A 27144-nucleotide genomic window follows, 5' to 3' on the forward strand; every position below is an offset into this window, starting at 1 on the left:
ATGTGCCATGCATACATATGGTATTCTGCTTAGGTTGTCTATGGGTGGGAATTATGGAACGGAGGAAGTATATGAGGATTGCATGGTTGCTTGACAATCGTGGATTCACCGACGGCTTTTAAAGCCCAATATGTAAATGAAGGTAGTTTCGCAACCGGGCTACCATGCTGTGTGGGCTGGGTGGGTCGATATTCATATCCCCACATGGTGTGACGAGGGACGGAGCTGGTGTGTAGCGAATGGATAATTTGGATGGGATTGCATTGCATGATTGATGAATGATGCTTTTTTTTAATGCTTGTTTTTGCCAAGGGTTGTACACACTAAGTTTGCGAAAACCCACCCCTCTCTTTTATTTTATTTTCAGGTGATGCTCAGTAGAAGGTTCGATGTTTGGAGGGACTCTGGGTGGCCGGTTAGCAAGATAATTTGGACTTGGTTTTTTTTAAGCATTTAAGTTTTTATTTCTTTTTAAGTATGTTCAGACCAGATTGTAATAAAGTTTTCATTATGTTATTATTACTTGAATTACTATTATTATTTTCATTGTAATTACGAGAAGTTGAACATGGATTTCTTAAATTATAGTATGTTTTCTACATTTCTACAATTAAGTTTTTTTAAAAAATCAAATGTTTTAAACAAGGCTTTCGTAACTGAAAGATTTTTTTTAGTTAATTAGGGTTTCTTTTATTTTAAGAAGGGTTTTCAATGAAAACACGGTTTTCGCTAAAACACTTCAATGTGACACGCCAGATTCGGCCATAACGTCTGGGCCAGGTTTGGGGTGTTACATGACATCATAGTCAGAGAGTTACAAGGCTGGAGAACATGGGTGTGTCGAGATTGCATGTGCGTGTCCCCTGTCTCACACGGGCGTGTGGCGCTGTATTAAAGAAAATTTCCCAAACTTTGTTGAATTTTTCGTTTTAGTCCCTGACCACCCCCAAGGTATATTTTGGGCCTTATAGGCTCCTTTGAGGGACAATATGCTTGTGTTTGAATATTTTTAAATTGGTTAAAGTTTTATGGCTCGATTTTTCATGTATGTGTATGCTAAAACCCGGTAATGCCTCGTACCCTATCTTGGAGTCGGACACGGGTAAGGGGTGTTACAGTATACCCTACAGGTTTGGCACGGCCTAGCACACGACCATGCACACGGGCGTGTGATGCCATTTTGAAGGGTACACGGGCTGGTCACACAGGCGTGTGCTTGGCCATGTGACCAAAGTTAGAGATTTAAACGAGGTTAGATACAAGCTGGGACACGTCCAAGTAATCTCATTCGAATGTCCACAAGGTCTGTAACATGGACGTGTCATTGGCCGTGTGATGCACACGGTCGGGCCACACGGGCATGTGTCCCCTGTATTTTGTAAAATTTTCTAAGTGTTCTAAAATTTTTTTTGAGATATTGGTTAAGTCCTGAACCACTTCTAAAGCCACTATTCTGATTTAACTAAAACCGGGCTATTACAATCTTAGGGAGGTCGAGAAGTCTTCATTAGAGCTATTCTATAGGCGCTTCTAGCTTAGTCAATGTCATTTTTTTATTTGCTAAGGCTCTTTGCTTAAAGTTGGAATCAATTATATGTCATTTCTGGTACCAAAAGAGCTCGACTAAACAGGGAATCTATTGGTGTAAATGGAGTGATTTGTGTACTCCAAGGAATCTTTGTCGATTGGAATTTCGTGATCTTTGCAAATTCACTGTATCCTTATTGGCTAAGCAAGGCTAACGATTGATCACTAATCCAACATCTACTGTCATATATTTATAGTGCTACATACTTCGTAAACACATCTTTTTGGAATGCAAGGCTTGGTTCTTACCCATCTTTCACCTAGAAGAGCATTTTTACGGCTAGGAAGTTATTGGCAGATGGAATTGGCTGGAGAGTAGGTATGGCCGTACAATTAACATCTAGGAGGATAGTTGGCTGCTGAAAGGGACCCCTGCCATTAATAGTTTTAATACAGGCGCTGAGAATATATTTCTGGTGGCTGATTTAATAGAAGCAAATAATAGAATCTTGAAAACTGATCTTATTACCAGATTGTTTCCCTCTGAGATTGCCACGACCATCTATTGTATTCCACTATCTAAACATGTTGATGATGATGTGCCAGTTTGGAAAGAAGAACATGCAGGACCTTACACAGTCAGGAGTGGCTACCAAATGTTAACCTATGCCCCTGATTATTCAGACTATACCAAGGTAATATTAACTTGTACAAAAATTTTGGTCTCTCCAAATCACTCCCAAAATTAAGATAGCAAATTGGAGAATGTTACACAATTTTATTCCTATAACATCTATACTTTACAATAGAAGACTTGCTTCTTCCCCTATGTGTCCTTATTGTAATATTGAAGCTGAGACTCTGCTACATATACGTATGCGGTGTGGTCCTGCACAGGGTGTGGTCTTGTACAGGAAGTTTAGATATAGGTTAATCTTGAATGGTCTCTATCTGGTAACCATGAGGACTACTGGAGCTGGTTTACTCACCTAATGAGATCGAGTGACATCCATGCCTATTCTATCATCGCCATTACAATTTGGGCTTTGTGGTTAAATCATAATAAACATGTCATGGAAGGGAAACAACAACATGCACTAGAAATTAGTGCCAAAATAATTAGCCTTGTTTGTGGACTAAAGGAGCTAAGAGCGAAATTTCTTGAGGAGAGAATAAGGATGAAGCAAAGCTATACGCCCCGAAGGATTCGATGCTCGAGCTGAACTTTGATACTACTTCTCATGGCCAAAGCCGTTAGTCTTATTTTGGTTTTGTTGTTAGGAATGCCCAAGGCTAGGTTTTGGGAAGTGGAATGGTAAGGAACAATTTTGTTTCTAATCCTTTCGTGGGTGAAGTGCTTGCTTGCCTCGATGGTCTACATTTTGCCACTGACATGGGTTTTTAGAATTTAGTGGTTGAAGGGGACTCAAGAGCTACTATGGTGGGTATCATTGAGATGGGTAGGGATAGATCCGCCGTCAGGGTTTATGTTGAAAATTAAGCAAAACGGTAAAATGTTTGATAGAATAATTTTCAGATTTGTTGATCAGAATGCGAATAGGGTGGCCCTATATTCTAGCTAAAGTAAGATCTACTTTCAGGAAAGTCTATTTTTGGGTAGAGAATGTACCTGAATGGCTGTGTTAGAGATGAAGGCTGATTGCCCGATCCCAGTTGCATCGAATTAAGGTTTTCTCCATCATCAGCCAAGGCTCCTTTAAGTTTCGATTTGGAGTTTCCTCAAACTCTTTTGGTTCAGTTTTGAAATCCTGGGTTTTTCTTTTTCGTCTCCTTATCTCCTCTCCTTAGGAACCGAGGCTTTTGTTTATCTTTATTTATTACACTCTAACTTGTTTAGCTTTTTTAATAAATGTAACTCTTTTTTTATTAATAAATATTGCCTCAGTATTATTCAAAAAAGATTATATTTATTGTAAATTTTAAGGACTAAATTTATTGATTTTTTTAGAATTCAAACGAAAATGACAAATTTTATAAACATTGAGGGCTAAATTTGTGGAATATTTTATACTAAGGATCAAATTTATAGAATTTGTAAACACTAGAAAGCTAAATTTATTATTGGACTAATAAAAAAAAAGCTCATGTCAACTTTCTGTCACTCATCTAGTGACAACTAACGGGAGAGCAACAAAAATATTTGATTTCAAAAATTCTAGTGACTACATAGGAAAAATTAATAGTTGATGGACTAAAATAGAACGAAGACAATAGTTTAATGACCATTTGTGTAGTTTACATATAATTTTAATATATACAAATTGTGAAGTAAATACTAGATATTTGATTTTTTTCGAAAAACCTCAAGCATCTAATTTGTATTTGTAAAGTTTAACTATTACAAATAAAGTGCAAATGTAAATATATGCTTGAGTAACTACAACTAATAATCAAATTAGTATAAAGTACAGTGGATGAGGAGTCAGAAAGAATTGAAGATGAATTAGACAAAATATATTTAACTTATTTTAATATTAAAATAATTATAACAATTAAGTTATACCAAATGTTGAGGTGTAAATGGTGGTGATTCGCACTGTAGGTGATAGAGAGAGCCACTAAACATGAAGTTTAGAGGTGGTATTCAAGCAAAGTGAGGGTTATATGGTAGATATCATACCTTTTAGCCTTGAAAGATTGGAAGAAGTGATACTTATAGTAGAAGGAGAGCTTTGAGTAGATCTCTCATATAATGAATGCCTTTTTGATAGAGTCCAATTTATACCCAGGTTAAGGTATGACCTAAATGTATCCTAATTTGATCATCTTTGGGTTGGAGAGTACTGAAATATTATAAATATTAATGATATTAGATCTTATGTGACGATTATTCTTGATGGTGTTATGCCAATGCTCTTTCCACGGTGTAGGATGTTCATGCATGGAAGGTATTTAGGTGTGGGGTTATAAAGCCCGTAGTTAAAGAGAAGTTTATAAAGTGAGCTTCTTTAAGATTAGAGGTTTCAGGGGATTAGGTGTTGTTTTTTTTCAAAAGGGAAGTCTTTCCCATTTGGAATGTCTATAAAAAAGTTAATTACTATTTTGTGGTTACTTTGAGATATAAAAAACATTTTTAAGGGAAAAAATGTCATCTTTTGACATGATATCGTTTCATTAGACCAATTACAATGATTATTTCACTTGAGAATGCATTTCTTCCTTAGTTTTCAAATGTCTCAAACACAAATTTTCATCTATTAATAGGGGCATTAGGTTATTTTCTAGGAAACTTACTTTTACAATCTTTGAACAACTTTTTTTTGAATTTAAGGATTCTTTGTTTTCTAGTGTTATTCCATTTTATTTCGAAGTTCGTCAACTTTCTCTTTTTCTTTGGTAATTTCTTTTGTTGTTTTATCTACCATTTTTTACTTTTAGAAAAGTTCTTATTTGTTTGCCTATTTTCTTCTTATTTTTCTTTTTTACTTCGCATTCATCTATGGCAAGTTTGTAAAAGAAAGTTAGAAAAGGGAAAACTAAGATTCAAGATGAGGACTTTCTTACCACTAAAGATTATATGTACAAACAACCACATAGAACATGCAACGGGTTCTCTAACTTAGGGGATTAAAGATCCTATGTATAGATATATGTTCGCGGTTAGGGATGGGATTCATCAATTGGGCGACATGTAACACCCTATACTTGGCCTGATCTCCAGGTTCAGGTACGAGATGCTACACAAACCCAAATGACTTAATTGATTCTTCTGTTTCAGATTTATTTACATAGTTTAACAACTAAATTTTTTTTGAAAATCTAACTACTTTTAAAAATTATACAAAACTGGTGACTAATTCTTACGAAATTGGTCCAATGTTTATTAATCTTTAGATTAAGACTCAAAAATAGATATAATCAACTTAAACCTTGAGGCGAGGTTATTATGGGTGCCCCTTTATGTACATGAACAACTATCGTACACCACTTAACTTTGGTGGAGTCTGGCTTTCTCCCTCTTGATTTATTCGAGTCTTTATCTAACCTACATTTAAGTAACAATTTTATAAATTCAAGAGAACTTAGTGATATTCTGTATGTAAAATGCATGTAATACTGCATAACTATTAAGTAATGGATATTTTTGGTTTAGAATTAAACTCCCTGAATTTTATAGAAGATTTTATGAACTTAGTGATAAGGCCCAGGCCTTGGGCACTCGGAGCCATTTATTGGCTGTCTTAGACCCTTGTCTGGTCTTGACCATGTCCACTCTTGGGTTTCACTCCACTCCTCTTCTCTCATTATTTTGTATCTTTAATACTAGTCATTCATTACTTTTGGCTGGCAACTACCCAAGTATTTACCATAACTACGACCTTTGCCAAAATACCATATCTTTACTACCTTGGAGTACTAGTGCCCATAACACAACACCATAACACTCGCTTTCTCAGTCCATTCTTTAAAGACGCTTCATTAGACATGTCATTCCTACCTTTTGTAGATAACAAGACCTTTACTGTCCTTCATGGTCCTGACAGACCTTCGCTTTCCACTATTCTTTGGCAGGCTTTACTGGCCCTTCAGCCTTGAGCAGACATTTCCTTCCATGAATGACTCTTATCGACCTATCCAATGATTTCATTTCTCATTTAACCTTGATTCTTTAACACTGAAGTGTTTTGTAACACTCTACACTCGGTCTTATCGTCAGACCTAAGCTATAGGATGCTATGACAGTTAACAACAATTATCACCTATCATTTTAACTTAAACATTCAATCAAACAATAAAGCATTGAATAGTCTAAGTATAATATGATTTACAACTAAAACTGAGTCTTAAATGAGCTTACAAAAGCTCTTAAATCAACCTGAAATCAAATAAGGACTTAATTGAAAACTAAACAAAAAAGTAAGAAAATTTCAGTAATTAAGACTCACACAACCATATGACAGGCTTTGGCTGCGTGTGACTAAGTCACACAACCATGTCACAAAGCCATGCCTGTAATATCCCAAATTAGGGCCTAATCGGAATAGTGGTTTCATGACCAAAAATCTGAGGTATAAAAATTTATTTTATTATCATTTTAAGGTCTATGGCATGATGGCATGATTGTGTGAAAATTTCGTTTAGAAATTTTATCTATAGAGGGTCCAATTTGATATTTAGGACTAAATTGCAAAAGTTGTAAAATGTGTGTTCTAGTTCACAAAGGTATTAAGTACTTGTGATTAATGGGTTTTTAAAGTGGAGGTCCTTGGATAGTAATTAGAACATTATACTAGTTTGGACAAAAATACCTAAAGGAAGATAAAACACCATAGTTTTTAATTAAGGGCATTTTGGTCATTTAGTTATTAAAATGAATTAAAAACAAAATTAAAAGCCAATTTTTGTCCATCTTCTTCATTAAGCTGAAATTTCAAGGGTTCTCCATAGCTAGGGTTTGTTTCAAGCTTCCAAGCTCCATAGTAAGTGATTCCAAGCCCCGTTTTTAGTGTTCTTTACGTTTCTAGAATCCCGGTAGCTCGAATTAACTTATGCTAGTAATAATTCAACCTAGGGTTCATAATTGGAAAAATACCCAAAGGTGAAATTTGTGTATTTTGGTGTTTTATGATAGAATATGAGGTTTTAAATTATGTTAGGCAACTTGTGCTACTTGATTTTAAGTGAAAACGAGTAAAATGGCTTAATCGGTAAAAATACCTAATAGCCATAAGTACATGTTAGAGCGTGAATTTGATGTTGCCATACAAAGGAAAAATGATCAGCATGTCACAAAACATAAGAAAATAGGATGAGGTTTAATTTACGAGCCTTGGCGAAAAACTACAAATATGTGAAAGTTTAGGGGCAAAATGGTAATTTTTCCAAAGTTCGTATTAGGGGCTGTTTTGATGAATGTATGCATTAAATAAATTAATTTGGCATTATAGATCAAGAGAAACGAGATTCAAGTCGCGATCGAGGGAAAAACAAAGTTTATGTGGAATAGGCTCGATTGCTAATATTTTGTATAGAGGTAAGTTCATATGTAAACAAGGTAACATAATTTTTATTTTAAGTGATTTAATGTTATTTATATGATATGATACTTATTATCATGAAATATGATGTTTTGTAAATTATTATTTGGTGATATGCAAATTATGTGAACAACTTGATAAGTATGAGATGTTAGCAAGTATCGATTTCTATATTCCGAAGAAGGCGATGTAAATGTGTAATTGAAAAGAATGCCGTTTGAACCTTGGGAATAGATTAGGGTACAAGTGACATGTCACTAGGATGATTGAGTTCCGAACTCGTTGAGTTGAGTCCGAGTTCGTGAGATGTAACTAGGCATCCGAGCTCGTTGAGTTGAGTCCGAGTTCACTTATGGATGCGAACACCCGAGCTCGTTGAGTTGAGTCTGAGTATGTTTATGGGCGGGTTACATGGTAGCTTGGCTACATAGATTTCGAAAGCTATTGAGCTTATTTAGCTATGAGTATAGCACTTATGTGCACATTATCCGTGTATCCGAAATCATGTTCCGATGTGTTCAACGGGAGATCTCTAATAGAATAAGGAGAATGCCTAATACAAAGGTGACATGTTGGTAAGTGTGATGAATAAGAAAATTTGACAGGTATGTGTTTAAACCCTTGGGTGGAGAACTTAGTATGATGAAATTGTAGTAAGATATTAAATGCAAATGCAACATGAATGTCTTGGTGTTGTTTATGCAAATAATGTTTATGTTGAATGGCATGATTATGTTACTTGTTATTTGCATGTGAACTTATTAAGCATTTATGCTTACTCCCTCCTTTTCCTTCATTGTAGTTTTGATAAGCCAGCTTGAGAATCGGGATAGGTCGAAGGCTTGTTCACACTATCCAAAGACTTAAATTGGTAAAATGACTTGTATATTTTGAATGTGGCATGTATAGCACTATACTCACTTTGTGTAAATGATCTTATGATATGGTAAATGAGTGATGTGAAAATGCTTGTTGTTGATTAGCTATTGGAATGGCTAATCAACATTTATATTTAGTGTTATGTATGCTTAATGTATTACCTACTACATGGAAAACCATAAAATTGTGAAATTTGCTATAAAATAGAGTCATATAGCTGCAGTGATGTGAATTTGAAAATTCACTAAAAATAGTAAAAAATGGAATTAAATGATGAATAAGTTATGAAATTGAATCCTGATGAGTCTATTTTCATATGGATGGAAAAAAACAGGTAAATGAGTTATATTTTGTGAGATATTTAAATTTTTGTGAAACAGGTTCAGAGCGATTTCTAAATTCCCTGTTCTGACTTTGGAAATTCACCAAAAATTGTACAAAAATAATTAGAGGTCATGCTTTATATTTATATATTTCTTACTGAGTCTAGTTTTATGAGAAACAAACAAATTAGTCTTTTGAGTTCTGTACAAAGAGAATAGTGTTTTGTAATACACAAGGGTCAGAGTAGTCGAACCCTGAAATAAGGGAGACTTTAACTATTAAACTGTACTAATTAGATTGACAAAAAATTCTAGAAAAAAATTAGTAGATAGATATATGAGTCTAGTTTTAGGAAATATTTACAGATCTTAAGTTCGAGTTTTGGAACTCGAGATATGAATTTTTAAGTGACTGTGACGCAGCTGGCCAGCTTGTCTGGAAATTTTAAAAATAAATTATTTGACTTGCTTAATTAATGAATTAAGTTCGTTAACACCTCATACTCGACTCTAGTGATGTTCTCGGGTACAGGGATGTTACATTTAGTGGTATCAGATCAGGGTTATTCAGTTCTCAGACTAACGTGTTGTATGTACGAGTTTTGCTATACATGCCATATATATATTGTGATAGTGTGACGACTTCTGACCTTTTAAATGATTTTTTATAGTAAATGGATCCCGATCCAGCTGTGGTTGATGATGTAGAGAGTAATGCACCAGCTCCAGCTGAAGGGGCAGTGTCGACTGAATATCCACCTCCTACTGTTGGTCAAGGAGGAGGAGAAGGGGCTCGGGAAGCCTTTCTCCAGATGATGAATGCCTGGTATACTGAGTTCGTTTGTATGAACCCGAATGCACAACCTCCCCCACCTCCCCCGATTCCTCAACCTGTACCCCCGATGCCTCAAGGTGTAGATCTGATGAAATTTCACAGAACTCCAGTTGACAGAATCCGTAAGCAAGGGGCTGAAGAATTCAGGGCAAATGTTGATGATGATGCAGAGAAAGCAGAGTTTTGGCTTGAGAATTCTATTAGGGTATTTGATGAATTGTCTTGTACACCTGAGGAATGCTTGAAATGTGCTATATCATTATTGAGGGATTCAACCTATCATCGGTGGAAGACGTTGGTTTCAGTAGTCCCGAAAGAGAAAGTAACTTGGGAGTTCTTTCAAGAAGAATTTCAGAAGAAATACATCAGCGAAAGATTTGTTGATCAAAAGCATAAAGAGTTTCTTGAATTGAAGCAGGGTAACATGATAGTTACTGAATACGAAAGAGAGTTCGTCAGGTTGAGTAAGTATGCTAGAGAATATATTCCTACAGAGGCTAAAATGTGTAGACGATTTGAATACAGACTCAATGAAGACATTAAAGTATTTTTTGGGATTCTCGAATTAAAAGAAATGGTAGTACCTGTTGATCGAGCTTGCAAGGATGAAGAACTACTCAAAGAGAAGAAAAAAGTAGAGGCTGAGACTAGAAATTGGAAGAAAAGATCAACGAGCAGTTCATTCTCACAGCAATCTAGAAAATCTAGAAATATGAATCCTCGTTCTCAGGTTTCGGCTGGACAATCATATGGAAATTATAAGAAGCAAAATGTGGGTTTCAAATCTCAGACTACTTCCATAGCTAGTGTTGGAAATTTGAGATTTGTTAAGCCTGAGTGCCAGCGGTGTGGTAGAAATCATTTTGGCCCATGTATAGCGAATGAATGTTTTCGGTGTGGTTCTCTGGATCATTTTATTAGAGACTGCCCAGAGAGATTTGAGAAAGAAAAATTTCAGAGTGTAAAAGCTAGTGGTGCAGACTTGAGGGGAAGATATTCGAGGAAAGCTGGAAATGAACCAAGCAGCAAGAATGTAGTCAAAGATTCCGCAGCTAAACCTGAAGCAAGGGCTCCAACTAGAACTTATGCCATAAAGGCACGTGAAGATGCTTCATCACCTGACGTGATTACTGGTATATTTTCTCTTTATGATGTTAATGTTAATGCTTTGATTGATCCCAGTTCTACTCATTCATATGTGTGCATGAAATTGGTGTCTAGTATGAATATACCAGTTGAGTACAAAGAATTTATGATTAGAGTATCGAATCCATTAGGCAAATGTGTGATAGTTGATAAAGTATGCAAGAAATGCCCTTTAATGATTTGGGGTTATTACTTTCCGGCCAACTTGATGTTGTTGCCGTTTGATGAATTTGATGTTATTTTGGGTATAGTTTGGTTGACATTGCATGATGCTATAGTAAATTGCAAAGAAAAGGTTATAGAATTAAAGTGTGAAAGTGGTAAAATTCTGCGGGTTGAATCAGACAAAATCAGAGGCATTATCTAGTGTGATTTCTTTGATGTCGGCTCAGAGATATTTGAGGAAGGTTTATGAAGCTTATCTGGCATATGTAATTAATACAAAATAAATTGAAAAGAAAGTTGAATCAGTGCCAATTGTGTGTGAATTCGCGGATGTATTTCCAGAAGAGTTGTTAGGTTTGCCTCCAGTTAGGGAAGTAGAATTTGGTATTGAGTTGATACCAGGAATAGCTCCGATCTCGATTGCCCCGTATAGAATGGCACCAGCGGAGTTGAAAGAATTAAAGTCGCAATTGCAAGAGTTCACTGACAAAGGCTTTGTGAGACCGAGTTTTTCACCTTAGGGTGCTCTTGTGTTATTTGTGAAAAAGAAGGATGGTTCTATGAGATTGTGTGTTGACTATCAGCAATTAAACAAGGTGACAATCAAGAACAAGTATCCATTGCCGAGAATTGATGATTTGTTTGATTAGCTGAAAGGAGCGACATGATTTTCAAAGATTGACTTGAGATCTGGGTACTACCAGCTACGAGTAAAAGAGTCAGATGTGCCTAAAACTGCTTTTAGAACAAGGTACGGTCATTATGAATTTTTAGTTATGCCATTCGGGTTAACAAATGCTCCTGCTGTGTTTATGGATTTGATGAATCACATATTTCGGCCATACTTGGACAAATTTGTTGTGGTATTTATAGGTGACATCTTAGTTTATTCGAAAGATGAGACAGTGCATGCCGAGCACTTGAAAATAGTTTTGCAAACTTTGAGAAATAAGCAGTTATATGCCAAGTTTAGTAAAAGTGAATTTTGGCTTCGGGAAGTTGGATTTTTGGGTCACATTGTTTCAGGTGATGGTATACGGGTTGATCCGAGTAAAATTTCGGCCATTGTTGATTAGAAACCACCGAAAAATGTAACCGAGGTTAGAAGTTTCTTGGGGCTAGCTGGGTATTATCGGCAGTTTGTAAATGAATTTTCTATAATTGCTGCTCCTATGACTAGACTACTCCGAAAGGATGTTAAATTTGAGTGGAAGGAAGAATGTCAATAGAATTTTGAAGAATTGAAAAAGTTATTAACTGAAGCATCGGTATTGGTACAACCCGAATCAGGTTAAGAATTTGTAGTGTATAGTGATGCTTCTCAAAATGGCTTAGGATGTGTACTTATGCAAGAAGGAAAAGTGGTGGCTTATGCTTCGAGGCAATTAAAATCTCATGAAAGGAATTATCCGACTCATGATTTGGAATTGGCTGCTATAGTGTTTTCTTTGAAGATTTGGCGACATTATCTGTATGGTGAAAAGTGCTGAGTATATACCAACCACAAAAGTCTTAAGTACTTGATGTCACAAAAGGACTTGAATTTGAGACAACGAAGATGGTTGGAGTTATTGAAAGATTACGAGCTTGTTATTGACTACCATCCGGGAAAAGCGAATGTGGTTGCCGATGCTTTGAGCAGAAATTTGCTATTTTCTTTGAGATCTATGAATACTCAGTTAAAGGTATTAGATGATGGTTCGATTCTAGCATAGTTAAGAGTAAGACTGATGTTTTTACAAGAGATTTGTAAGACTGATGTTTTTACAAGAGATTTGTGAAGCTTAGAAAAATGACCAAGATTTGCAAGCCAAGAGAAAGCAGTGTGAAGCTGATACAGGACCAGATTTCAGAATCGGTTCTGATGGTTGCTTGATGTTTAAAAACTGGATTTGTGTACCGAAAAATGATAAATTGATTCAAAATATTTTGCATGAAGAACATAATGGTTGTTTGGCAGTTCTCCCGGGCAGTACGAAAATGTATAATGATTTGAAGAAAATGTATTAGTGGAGTGGAATGAAAAGAGACATCTCTGAGTTTGTATCAAAGTGCTTAATTTGTCAACAAGTGAAAGATGAATACCAAGTACCTTCGGGACTACTCTAGCTTATCATGGTTCCTAAATGGAAATGGGATCGGATTACTATGGATTTTGTATCAGGGTTGCCGTTAAGTCTGGGGAAGAAAAATGCCATCTGGGTAATTGTTGACAGACTGACTAAATCGACTCATTTTATTCCGGTACGTATGGATTATTCTCTTAATAAGTTGGCTGAATTATATATCAGTGAGATTGTTAGACTTCACGGAATACCTTTGTCAATCATTTCGGATAGAGATCCAAGATTTACTTCGCGATTTTGGAAAAAGTTGCAAGAGGTATTAGGTACGAAGTTAAATTTTAGTACTGCTTTTCATCCACAAACTGATGGACAGTCAGAGAGAGTGATTCAGATTCTTGAAGACATGCTCAGATGTTGTGTATTGGAATTTCAAGGTAGTTGGGAAAGGTATTTACCGTTAGTAGAATTTGCTTATAATAATAGTTATCAGACGAGTTTAAAGATGGCACCTTATGAAGCATTGTATGGTTGTAAATGTTGGACGCCATTGTATTGGACTGAACTTAAGGAAAATCAGATTTATGGAGTGGATCTAATAAAATAAACTGAAGAAAAGGTGAAAGTGATTCGAGATTGTTTGAAAGCTGCTTCAGATAGACAGAAATCTTATGCGGATTTGAAACGAAAACAAATGGAGTTTCAAGTTGGTGATAAGGTATTTTTGAAAGTGTCTCCATGTAAGAAAGTCCATAGATTTGGATGAAAGTGCAAGTTAAGTCCAAATACCTTATAATATCTAAAAATATGCGTATTACACCTTTAATAACATTTTACAATATTTTCTTGAATTTTTACCTTTTATTCAATTTAGTCCCTAAAATTAAAACTTACATATGTTTTATATTTGAGCTTCGTTTTTAATTCCATTATCAGTTTTGTCCTTCAATAAACTCTAGAATAAAAACTTAAAATTCTTTTTTATTAAATTCAACATCATTAGTATTTAAACTTAAAACAATCAAAACTCACTTTACCAAAATAGTCCTATTCCATAACAAAGCTTTAATCTCTACCATTTCACATCCAAAAAGCTTAAAAAATAACAATGGTATCTTTTAAAATCTTTAATAGGTTTATAGTTTAGTACCTGAGTGATAAACCGTAATTTATACATATTTTTACCCCTTGCTTAACACATTTTATGGATGATTTTTCCTTAGAATTGGTGAATTCGATGTTCCTAATGCCTTAATGTCATGTTTTATACTTAGGTGAGCATAGGAGAGCGAAAGGAACGAGAAACAGGCCAAAAACGGAGAAAATGGGCCAACGTATGAAATCAATATGGCCTGGACCTCCTCACACGGGCAGACCACACGATCGTGTCAATTTGGTAGAATCGAAGCATGACTCACACGAGTGGACCACACGCCCATGCCTATTTAACAAGCTCGAGCATGGCCTGAAGTAATCGCACACGGGCGTGTCCTTGGCGAGCCCAACTTGAGTCTAATTAGGAAAAGGCTAATTTTGAGGGCTTTTATGCATTCCAAAGCCTATAAATACACCCGAAAGGAAGAGGAAAAGGAGACACAGGGAGGAAGAAAGGAATTACTCGAAGAAAGCCGATTGATCCATCTCAGAAGCCAGATTCATCATCAAGACTGAAGATCTCCCCTCAATTTCCCTTTAGGAGTTTTGGATTTTCTTTATGTTTTGTATTCATTATTCTTCTGAGATGTTTTCCTTTTTAGTTATGAACTAAAACCCCTAAATACCTGAGGGGAATAAAACCTAAGACAAATCTTGTTATTATTATTTGAATTGTATAATAAATATTTGGCTTGTTCTTAATTATGTGTTCTTAATTCTTGTCTTGATATTCTAGGATATTGATTCAAGTTAAGCTCTTATTCAGAAGAGGAATAGACCCTATCTAAGAGTACATTTATCATAATTAAGCAGAGTTGATTGCACGCCTAGAGATAGGGTGATTAGATTTTGCCGGATTAGGGTGAAACCTAATAAGGGGGTTCATAGATCGAATTAATGCAATCCTAGGAAGTTAATTAGAAAGATATTTTAATTATTCAACCTAGGGTTATGTTAGTCTCGAGAGAGATAATAATATAACTTAGGGATTTCTACGGATCAAGTCAAATGAATAAATCGTCCGATTCAGAGTCAAATAACAAGTGAAGTCTAGGTGGATTTTTCCTTAGGTATTGTCTTAATTCAATTGTTTTTCCAAAAGTAATCCCCCAATTCTATTTTCTGTGAATTCTTAGTTTATTTAATTAGTTATTTAAAACAAGCCCCCTTATTCTTAGGCTAGAAAATAAAAAGACAGTCATTACTAGTACTTTTAGTTCCTTTGGGTTCAACAATCCGGTCTTGCTAAAACTATACTACTGTTCGATAGGTACACTTGCGTTCATCGTGATAATAGTTAGTTTCAAGAATGATTCATTATAAATATTTAAAACTTGTCACAAAAAATCACGTATCACTGGGTTAGTTAGATTAAGCTACAACGATCTCAGAAACATAAAATTTATGAAAAGCAAGCTTGTTTTACAAACCATGAAAGAAGAAAGAAGCTTGGTCGATTCTCTCCTACCCTAATAATAGCTCTTGAAAAGTGTTATATTTCATACTCTTAGACTTAATTAATTGCTTGTACTTCAGTAAAATTAGCATTATTTTAGGTAATTGCATGATCATTTCTAGTTAATCGAGCGGTGCATCTAAAAACTTGAGATGATGATTACTTTATTACATCTTTACTTTTAATTGCTTGTGGAAAGGTCTTGTTGCAGCTGAATGATAGGTTTAAGGGAGCAGGATAGTAGAGGATGGAGGTTTGCTAAAGCATTATGAGAGGTTGCCATGGCAATGCTAGTGAAGAACAGACAAACACCCAGTCAACAATGATAACACTCAGCGTTTGGTCCCCTACGTGTACATGTAATGGAGAATATTCACCTCAAAATTAGGGAAAAACCAAGTTGAGCTAACTGTTAAACTTTTACCTTAGAGGACAACCCAAGTATAAAAGTGAAAAAAAAAAAGAAGAAAAAGTGACAAGAGCTCGGACAAAGGTCTCATTGTGGCAAGAAATGCAAGTTGAGCTAACCGTTAAACTTTGGTAAGGACGAGCAACAAGATGTTGAGTCGAAAGCGATTGGAATTTTTAACCCAGATTTCTTCTTTTGCATTTTGTTTCAATTCTTCTATTTTAAATTGTAATTTTTTGGATATTGAGGATTCTGTTCTTGAAATTATGTAGCCTAGGTATGAGCTAACTTAATACGGCTAGGGTTTGCTTTGGATGATATTTTAACTTCGATTAATGTTTATGGATTAATATTGTTTATATTACCTCTTTACTCAATGCCTATTTTTGTTTAAATGCTTAAGAGAGTGTTGATGAATACTCAATAAGTGTTAAGGTAGCTTGAAACTGACAGGATAAGGTTACTTGGACCGAAGTTCAGTAATATAAGTGAGTTTTGAGTGAAATACTCGTGTAAACTTTAGACATAAAGCCTTACCTTATATGGTTTAGAGGGTTGAGCATTAATGGTAGTTGTGAATCCTGAGCCTATAGACATATAGTGCTTTAAGGGTGAGTAACCTTAGGTCTTGCTTTTGACAGGGGTAAACCACATTAGTACCCACTTGAATAGTAAGTTCACAGTAGTTTTGCCACGACATTGTTTGCGAGGCAGAACAAATCCCTTAGTAAGCCCAACCTTCACGACCAATACTCCAACTTTGCTAAAGTCTTTAGTACTCTTGTTTGATTTGTTGCAATGGTAATCTCTACTAGTATACTTCACTACTCTCACTTCTAATGTGTTAATCCCATTTTAATTTAATTAAGCACCATTCGGTACATTTATCTTTTCTGTTCAATTGTGATAACTTAGATAAAGAGCACTCATCCAATCCTCATGGGAACGATACTCACTTATCATTTTATTACTTGATTCATCGTGTCTACTTGCACAACTCACATATCATATTCACATGTAACAAGTTTTTGACACTGTTGTCGGGGATTAGTGATTGGTAACCTTAGTTTTTGTTATTGCAATTGTTTGTTTCGTAATCTCAACATGTTTGTTATTAGCTGTATGCATAAAGGTATTCTTACTGAAGGACTCTATCCTTTAGATCTAGAAATTGAAAGGACCTTGCTCAGAAGGGGAAGAGAATAAAAGCAATGAATCAAGACGGTAAAAATCCACCTACTATGAATGAGAACTTAATCCAAGAGCTTCGAGTGTTAATCCTCTTGTTGCTGAGATGTTTGATGATCGATATAGGCCTATTTGAGAGAATGTAGTACGCATCTTACACAACCTGAATCCTAGAATAGTTAGGACACAAATTCAAGCTCCTCACTTTGAACTGAAACTTGTAATGTGTAATATGCTTCAATCAATTGGTCAGTTTGGTGGTTTTCCAACTGATGATCCTAGATTACACTTGAGATTTTTCTTGTAGGTCTGTGATTCTTTCAGACAATAAGATGATGCCTTAAAACTCAAACTATTTCCATGTTCTTTAGGAGATCTTGCTAGAACATCACTTAATGCTTTACCATCTAGAATAGTAGAATCATGGAATAATCTCTGTTAAAGATTTTTGCTACAATATAACCCACCCAATACGAATGATAAACTGAGAAATGACATAACATCCTTCAAGCAACTAGAGGATGAAACACTATATGAAATATGGGAAAGATTCAAAAAATTTCTTAGGAAATGTCTTCTGCATGTATTTCAGTATTGGACCCAAATGGAGATATTCTACAATGGTTTGAATGCACAGACACAGATGGTGGTTGATCCTTTAGCTAATGAAACTTTGTCGGATAAGTCTTACAATGAAGCCTCTAACACTCAGAACCCAGCTTAGACGTTATGGCCACATATGTGATGTTACATTGGAGAGATTTTTGAAAAACGTAGTTCTATTAGAAAAGTCTGCTCGTGTTAAAACCTTGTTTACTATCTTTATGAAAAACTATCTTCTTTCATTTATTTGCTAAATTACAGGTGCGTTAAACAAAACATGTTTCATACTAAATTGTTGTTACATTTTAAAATATTGTTTATTACGGAAGCTTTTGAAACTAGTTACGTGGTATAGTACTTGGAAATCATTTACCTTTTGAAAACCCAAATCCTATTGCTAACAGATATAAGTTATTTTAAATAAATTCCCAAATAAAAATAAAACTTGAAAATGACCTTATTACATAAAATTTACCCATATAAAACTACTTTTACTAAATTCAAAATGAAAACATAATCAGTGGTGTGGCCATCTCCAAGTCTTTCGTAGAACTAGCTCGCCTAAAGATTACCTACACAGATATGCAAAAAAGTTGATTTTATGGAAACTCAGTGTGTAATCCATATTTATCGATCAATCAAACATACAATGTTGAATAGTCTGAGCCTAAGCCCATATTAGTCGCAATATCAGTACGGACCTTAGCCTAATACAGTAGCAGTATCAGTGTGGGCCTTAGCCTAATTCAGTACAGTATCAGGAATGCATACAGAGTTCCTACCCATCCATCCTCTATACTCTACTCCGTCCAGCCCTACACTCCATGTGGGGATAAAATCGACCCACCTATCCCTACACCCCAAAAAATAGTACCGGTTGCAACACTAACAGTATTTGGAGCAGAGCTACCAGTAGTAAGCTTATAGCCTTCCAGTACACTTCTTCCAATATCATAAGTCCCACCCCATGCAATGCAACATAATATAAATGTAGATATAATAAAGATGGCATGCTCAAAACTTTCATATATAACCTAGGGGTATATCTGTTATTTACAACATTGGGGTATAACAATCGTAACATAAATTAGGGTCTAGGTATACTTACCGACCCAACAGTAGGTCCACAGTCGTCTCGTTCGACCCGTGCAATATTATCAATTAAAAAATGAAAATAGGCCCAAGCCCATTAAGCTCGATAATGACCTTGGCCATTTAAACTACACAGCTTGGCGCATTATACTCCACACATCCGTGTGGTTTACCCGTGTGGGCCTATGAGCCCATGGGGCCTACACTGTCTATTTCAGCCTAACATGGCCCAAACGACCTATGCCCACTAGATCGCTCATGATGGTCTCTACAATCGCATGCTCGTGCTTATTCGATTAGATGACCACAGGGGCGAGCGTACCCCCACGTGGCATCGATGGTAAAAGTATTCTGGCTTTTACTGTTTAACGATTGAAGCAGTGTGATTACACGCCTGTTACGGAATTGCAACCGAAATGCCTCTGAGATCGAGAACCTATGATCAACCACAACCTCTCATTAGTCTAGCACCCTCGTTAATTCAAAACCATACTGCCATTGAATAAAAATACTTTAACCAAATCATCACTACTTACCAATCAACAATCGTAGCCCCTCATTGTTCCAAACCACGTATTCTCCCCAACACTTAACCCTTCACAAGAACAATTAACCGACTCATAAGAATCTGTGATCCCACACAAACACATCTAGATCTTAAACACTTACCAATAGAGGAATTATCACTTGCAAAGGGAAGCAATCGGCTCCACACCTTGTTTAAGGAAATTGATTCCCTAACAACAATCGTACAGAAAGAGAAGTGCTAAAAGAATATCTCCCTATGACAAAAGAGGAAGTGCAATTGTTCGGCCTAAGAGATACATAAGTTGAACCTTTGTGAGGAAAACCGAATAAGGTTCGACTAGGGAGTAGTTACTAATAACACAAGGGGATTCTAATAGTCCCACAGCATGAAACGGTCAAACACAAAAAAGAAAAGAAGATGAGGACGATATCTAGGCCTTAGCAGGGTTCGTTCAAAGTAGAAGTAAATAGTTGAGAGAAAAGCAATCTATCAAGACAAGTTTACAGAGAGCAAGAGAGTGAAGAACGAAAGATTCGATTCCCCAAACAAGGCTCAAAATCGAAACGAAATTGTGAGAAGATGGACAAATGATATTTAGCCCAAAGGGTAAGTTACCAAATCAAAAAAGAAAAGATGGACAGAAATCAGTGCGCTAGGGTTAAGGAGAAGACTGGAACCAATGAAGCAGCGAACCAAACGTACCCCAAACGCAATTCAAGCAAAGAACGACTTTAGTAACAAAATTAAAAAGAAGCACAAGTTGCCAAAACCAAAAATGAAAAACAGAAGAAGTTCCCTAAACTCAAAGCCGAATTCTCTTTAATACCTAGAGTCCACTAACGAAACTAACACATCCTCTCAACCATCACTCCTTCATTTCCTCCTACAAACTCTTCCCACCTCCTCAAATCGATTGCCACTCAAATTTCCCCTACATCTCCTAACTTTCGACTATACACTCCCCTTCATCTTTCAAACTCCTCAACCGCCCCAAGCTACAGAGTTCCACTGGCACCCAAATACCTACACGACAATAAGCAAAATAAAACACCCTTTCAGGTGCAATAAGACTTGAACTCGAGTCCCTTGACAATAGAACCACGCCGTTAGCCCTTGGACCAGCAGGCTATTTATGACACGCTTAACCCATACAAATTTATAATTCACATTAACAGGAGACAGGGTTTACTTAAACCAAAAATCAAAATTTTACACAAGCCAAGGCTTGAACTTAGGAGCCCTCCATCACTCATCCGGACCCTCAACCATTGAAGCAAGTATACAATTATGCAACACAACACACACAAAAGTAAATACCTAAATTTTGGGGTGTTACAACTCTACCCCTAAAAGAAATTATAGCATCAAAATTTACCTGATCAAAATAAGTGAGGGTACTGTTGTCACATCGCCTCCTCGGGTTCTCACGTGGCTTCCTCAGAACTGTGATTATGCCATAGCACCTTAACAAGTGGAATGAACTTCCTCCTTAGAACTTTCATATTGCAGTCTAAAATCTGAATTGGCTCCTCCTCAAAAGTTAGATCAGGCCTAACCTCAATCTCCTTCGTCGAGACGATATGTGCAAGATCAAAGTGATATCGCCTCAACATAGAAGCATGGAACACATCATGAATCCAGTCTAATTTTGGAGGTAACTCAAGTTGATAGACTATCGGTCCCACACACTTCACTTTACGATAAGGCCCAATGAACCTAGGGCTTAACTTGCCTTTTCGACCAAACCTCAATACTTTCTTCCATGGCAAGACCTTAAGAAACACAAAATCCCTCACAGAAAACTCGATCTCCTTCCGCTTCAGATCCGCATAAGACTTCTGTCTATCTAATGCTACCTTCAGTCGATCCCAAATTAATCCGACCTTATCCTTTGTATCATATACTAGCTCAGGACCTAGAACACGTCGCTCACCCAACTCAGTCCAACATGAAGGAGTACGACACCTACGACCATATAATGCCTCGTAAGGTGCCATCTGGATGCTAGACTGGTAGCTATTATTGTATGCAAACTCTGGCAATGGTAAGTAATCCTCCTAACTACCCAAGAAGTTAATCACGCAACTTCTTAACATGTCCTCCAATTTCTGAATCACCCTATTCAACTGACCGTCTGTCTGAGGATGGAACGCAGTACTGAAGTCCAACCTAGTACCCAATGCCTCGTCTAACTTCTTCCAAAATTGATACGTAAAGCGAAGATCTCTATTAAATATTATAGAAACTGATACCCCATGCAGTCTTACTATCTCAGACACATACAACTTAGCCAACTTCTACAACGAGTACTCGATAGGAACAGGTATAAAATGGGTAGATTTAGTCAGTCGATCAACGATGACCCATACGGAATCCTTCTTAGTAGGCATTAAGGGTAGCCCACTAACAAAGTCCATAGTTACTCTCTCCTACTTCCGAAGTGGAATCTTAACTGGCTGCAGTAACCCTGAAGGCAACTGATGCTCTGCCTTAACCTGCAGGCAAGTAAGGCACTTACTCATAAAATCAGTAACTTCACGTTTAAGTCCTGGCCACCAATATAACTCCCGAAGGTCTCGGTACATCTTATTCTCGCCAGGATGCATAGCATAAGGACTACTATGTGCCTTTTGGAGTATAAATTGCCTCAAATTAGTATCCTTCGGTACACAGATTCTCCTATGGAAACAAAGTACCCCTTCGCTATTCATCCCAAAACCTGACGTTTCCCCATTCTCAATCTGTTGGAAATGAGAACCCGTGGCTCATCCTCCAACTGCTTACCTTTAATCTGTTCAATCCACCTCGGTTTAACTTGAAGTTTGGCCAGTAAACTGCCATCGTCGAATAAGTTGAGACGAGCAAACATCACCTTCAAATCAGTAACAGCCCTACGGCTTGGTGTATCGGCTACCATATTAGCCTTACAATGATGGTATTCAACCAAACAATCATAATCCTTAAGCAACTACATCCATCCACGCTGCCTAAGGTTTAATTCCTTCTGAGTGAGGAGATACTTGAGGCTCTTGTAATCTATGTAAATGATACACTTCTCATCATACAGGTAATGCCTCCAAATCTTCAGTGCGAATACCACCGCAGCCAACTCCAAGTCATGTGTTGGATAGTTCACCTCATGCATCTTAAACTGATAAGGCACATATGCCGCTACCTTACCGTCTTGCATCAGTACACATCCCAAGCCAACATGTGATGCATCGCCGTAGACAATGAATTCCTTCCCAGATTCTGGCTGTATTAAGACAAGGGCCTCAGTTAGAACTTTCTTAACTTTCTCAAAACTTTCCTACTACTTATCAATCCATTTAAACGGTAACCCTTTATGCAACTACTTAGTTAGAGGTGCAGCAATCAACGAAAACCCCTCAACAAACCGTCTATAATACCTTGCCAGACCTAGAAAACTTTGAATCTCTAACACCGACCTAGGTTGCTTCCAATCCAGAACCGCTTTAATTTTTTGAGGATCAACACTAATCCCTTCAGCGGATACCACATGACCTAGAAAAGTTACCTCTCGAAGCTAGAATTCACACTTACTAAATTTAGCATATAATTGTTTCTCCATCAAAATCCGCAGAATAATATTGAGATGAGAATCATGTTCATCCTCTGTCATCGAATACACCAGAATGTCATCTATAAACACCACCAAACACTGATCCAGATAGGGCTGGAACACTCGATTCATCAAATCCATGAAAGCCGTTGGTGCATTCGTCAATCCAAACAGCATCACTAGGAACTCGTAATATCCATAACGAGTCCTAAATGCTGTCTTGTATAATCAGTCTCTTTGACCCTGAATTGATGGTACCTTGATCGGAGATCAATCTTAGAGAAGACTGAGGCTCCTCGCAACTGGTCGAATAGATCATCAATCCTCGGTAAGGGGTACTTATTCTTGATAGTCAATTTGTTCAGTTGCCAATAGTCGATGTACATACGCATGGTTCCATCATTATTCTTCACAAATAAAACTAGTGCTCCCCATGAAGACAGACTGGGGCGGATGAACCCTCGATCTAATAACTCCTGAATTTGAGCCTTAAGCTCCACGAGCTCTTTTAGTGCCATTCTATAAGGGGCGGTAGACACCAGAGCTATACCAGGCAAGAGCTCTATCCCAAACTCAACTTCACGGTTAGGAGGTAACCCTGGTATCTTATCGGGATAAACATCCAGAAAATCCTTAACTATTTTGATATCTTTAACAAATGAAACCTCAGAACCAGAAGCATTGACGTAGGCTAGATATGCCTCGCAACCCTTACGAACCAATTTCTCAGCTCTAAATGCAGAAATCACATTTGAGAGATAGTTTCGGTGCTTCCCAATCACCACTAACTCCTCACCTTCTGCAGTTTTCAATACTACCCGCTTAGCAGCACAATCCAAATTCGCCTGATGCTTAACTAGATAATCCATACCCAGTATCAAGTCGAATTCTCCAAAAGGGAGTTCCATTAAATCTGCCAAAAAGATCCTTCCTTGAACCTTTGAAGGGACCTCCTTAAAAAGTTTATTTACTCTCACTGACTGCCCTAATGGACTTAACAGAGTAACCTCACTCGTAGTGTTTTGAAACATCCACCCAAAGTCTCAGACATAGTGTATGCTATATAAGAGTGCGTAGACCCAACATCAATGAATGATGTGTAAGGAACATGATGAATAAAGAACGTACCCATAATAACATCTGAGGCATCTCCGTCCTCTCGACAACGTCCAGCATAAAATAGTACTGGCTGCTTTGCCTCAGCATGACCAGCACCTCTACCCGATGCTCCACGACCATGGCCCAACCCAATTCGACCTCTGGCCAAACCACGGCCTCTCGATGGCTGTTGAAAACTCCTCTGCGGCTGAACAGTTCCCATACCAGTAGCTTGCATCTGATCGGGCCTCCATGGATAATCTCTGATACGGTTCTCTATAGATCCAAACCTCAAACATGCCCCTAACCTCTTCCAGCACTCGCTCTGATGGCGTTTCCAACAATCAGCACAAGGCTGCGGTCTAGTAGTAGCAACAGGGGTCCCAACTCTAGCTAGCCCATCAAATTTGGCCTTCTTCCTAGGCCCCATAGCTGAACCTGTGGGCTCCCAAACCCTCTTGTTCCTTCCCTTATCCTTCTCACAGTTCTAGAGCTCAGCGTGCTTCACTTCCTCAGTGATATTCGCTTTCTCTACTAACACAACAAAATCTCGCTCCCTCTGTAGAGCTATCAGAACCCGCAGATTATCTCTGAGGCCGTGCTTGACACAAACACAGTGTTCATATTCTGTTGCCACCATCCCACGTGCATAGTGGTTAAGTCGCAGAAACTCAGACTCATATTCATCTACTAACTTATCTCTTTGAGTCATATTCAAAAACTCCTTTCTCCAAGCGTTCACATAGCTAACACCTACATATTTCCCTCGGAAAGCATTCTTGAAAAACTCCCAAGTCAACCGATCAGGCTGGGTACCCTTTTTCATTGTAAGCTGCCACTGATAGGCTTAATCTTGTAGTAATGCACCTTTTAGTTTATACTCGAGGGTATAGTCGAGGTCATCCATGATCCTTTCCATGGCCTCTATCCAATATTCAGACACATTGGGGGCAAATCCAGCGATACCCTTAAAGAGCTCAGCCCCATTAGACCTGAGTCATTCCATTACTGACCTACAACCCACAGTACCAATATTAGGCCCAGAGACCCTCTCCAAAATTCACAACATAGCTCGGGACAGTGCTTCCTGTGACAGCCCTAAAGTGACCCTAGTCGGAAAGTGGTTTCGGGACCGCTAAACCAAGTCACCAAATTATTTGAATATGATATTTATAGTCTAAAATATGTAATTATGAATGTGTGCAAGTTTTAAGCTTCGATTTAGTAAATTGCATGTGAATGTAGTCAATAGGACTTATGTGTGACACTTTTGAAATGTGATAGGTTAATCTATAAGGATCTATTAGTGCATGTAATCAAAGGGGTAGACTTGCATGTCAATTTCCCCCATTTAATTACTAGTGGCCGGCCATGACAAAGGGTGATGGGCAAAACATGTCATAAAACATGTTGTGTTAATGGTTTATGCTAGAAATGATAAAATAATAATGGTTAGTAGGATGGTGAAAGAAAAAAAAAAGAGATCATCATTCATGCTTCTTCTAGCCGAATAGAAGAAAGAAAAAAGAAAGAAAAAAAAAGAGAGAAAAAGCTCTCATGTTGTTCTTGGCCGAATAGAAGAAAGAAAAAGAAGGAAAAAGAGCTTTGAGGAAACCGGCTATGGTGGTTTGCTAGATTAAGGTATGTTTGATGTTGTGCCATGAGATTCATGCATGTTTTTAGTAGTTAGCTTGAGTTCTAACTAGCCCATGGTTCAAATCTTTACTATGTCATGGAGATGATATTCGGCTAAGGTGGATTTGTGTTGATGTCATTTGCATGCTAAAAGTGAAGCTTTGTAATGATGCATGTGATGGTGGATTGATGACTCTTGAATCTTCTTTTTAGCATTTTTAAGTGAGACATTAAGTTCTTTGTTTAACTATGACCAAAATTGAAATGGTATGGTGTTGTAATGCATTCGGCCATGGTAGGAAGTAGAAGAGAAATATGGATGTTGTTCACGTTATTTGGATGAGAAATGGTAGTAAGGTGAAGTGCAAATGTTAGTGTTTGATTTACTAGTGTATATATGTGTATTGGCCAAGTTTTGAACTTGAAACAAAATGGTGTTTAGTCAATACAAGTGACCATACTTGTAGAATGTATTAAGTGTTGCAATCGGCCTCAACATAGACATGTATGTTCGGCCACATGAATGAGTACATAAGTTGATGTGTATGTTCGGCCACATGAATGAGTACATAAGTTGATGTGTATGTTCGGCCACATGAAGGAGTACATAAGTTGATGTGTATATTCGGCCACATGAATGAGTACATAAGTTGATGTGTATGTTCGGCCACATGAATGAGTACATAAGTTGATGTGTATGTTCGGCCACATGAATGAGTACATAAGTTGATGTGTGTGTTCGGCCATAGGTAAGCATATTGATGGCTTTATCTTGACTTAGAAAATTCGGCTAAGGGGAATATTAGCTAATATGTTGAATTCAATTCGTGATTTCGTACATATGTGACTCTAATGTCTAATGTATATATGGGCTAAGTACCTTGAGCTTCTCTTTTGATGTTCGAATGAATTGTATTAAATTGCTTAATGTGATTAAAAATGCGTATGACCATTTTGTATTTGAGCTAAAGGTGGCCATATGACCCATCAAATTCATTGTCATGTTCGGCCATAAGCTAGCATAATGAGACTTTAATAAGTTAAATTTGTTTGAATTAGCTCAAGAGCTTAGAGGACCAAAGTTGGAAAAGGGAAAGGAAAAAGTGATGGAATAGCCGCCGAAATCGTTCGACAACATCCAAGGTAAGTTTTCGAGTAATGGAGCTTAGATTATGATTCGATTAGATTATGTCTTAAGTAAATCAAAATCATGCTCTTTGTATGTGGCTATTGAGCCAAAATTTGTAAGTGTGATAAGTGTTCTGTGTTTGAGCTTTGGTAACGAAAATGAAATATGGATGTGTCATGATTTATTGATATATGTGCATGGTTATTCGAATGATATCCAGGCTAAGTCCCGAAGGCTTTTGTGCTAGGTGACTATAACCAGACTAAGATCCGAAGGCATTCGTGCGAGTTGCTATATCCGGGCTAAGACCCGAAGGCATTTGTGCTAGCG

The 27144-nt window shown here is 37.1% G+C and overlaps 1 non-coding gene across 1 annotated transcript; it reads right to left on the minus strand.

Moving 5' to 3' along the window:
• Positions 1-17626: 17626 nt before the first annotated feature.
• LOC121203848 (small nucleolar RNA R71) lies at positions 17627-17732 on the minus strand. Its single transcript, XR_005898783.1, has one exon. It is a non-coding gene; the product is annotated as a small nucleolar RNA R71 (small nucleolar RNA).
• Between the last annotated feature and the right edge of the window lie 9412 nt (positions 17733-27144).

This window comes from Gossypium hirsutum, chromosome A07 (genome assembly GCF_007990345.1).
Source record: "Gossypium hirsutum isolate 1008001.06 chromosome A07, Gossypium_hirsutum_v2.1, whole genome shotgun sequence".
NCBI classification, from domain to species: Eukaryota; Viridiplantae; Streptophyta; class Magnoliopsida; order Malvales; family Malvaceae; genus Gossypium; species Gossypium hirsutum.